The sequence below is a fragment of the Eimeria mitis genome, genomic scaffold (genome assembly GCF_000499745.2).
Source record: "Eimeria mitis Houghton genomic scaffold, Emh_scaff597, whole genome shotgun sequence".
In the NCBI taxonomy this organism is placed as follows: domain Eukaryota; phylum Apicomplexa; class Conoidasida; order Eucoccidiorida; family Eimeriidae; genus Eimeria; species Eimeria mitis.
Genome location: NW_013574196.1, coordinates 6,353 through 6,676, shown reverse-complemented (window position 1 = coordinate 6,676; position 324 = coordinate 6,353). Strand labels below are relative to the sequence as shown.

Sequence of the window (324 nt, the reverse complement as noted above, 5' to 3'; positions counted from 1 at the left end):
CTTTGCTGCTGCTGCTGCTGCTGCTGCTGCTGCAGCTGTTGCTGCTGCTGCTGCTGCTGCTGCTGCTGCTTCAGCTAGCGTCTCACTAACCACGAGAAGGGCCTTTCTTTCCCTTTATAATAAGTCATATAATATATGTGCAGCGAAATTAAGAAGATAAAACCCTATCTGCTGCTGCTGCTGCTGCTGCTGCTGCTGCTGCAGCTGCTGCTGCTGCTGCTGCTGCTCTATGTACCTAACTAGCCATCCGCCTTTAGTGCTTCGCACACTGCTGCTGCTGCTGCTGCTGTTGCTGCTGTTGCTACTATTGCAGCTCCTCTAATA

The 324-nt window shown here is 51.9% G+C and overlaps 1 protein-coding gene across 1 annotated transcript in view; it reads right to left on the bottom strand.

The window, feature by feature from the left end:
- The window catches only part of EMH_0017290 (uncharacterized protein), a gene marked incomplete at both ends in the record, with an annotated part of 4,850 nt that overhangs the window by 1,070 nt on the left and 3,456 nt on the right, over positions 1-324 (bottom strand). The gene's annotated exons all lie outside the window — the stretch shown is intronic.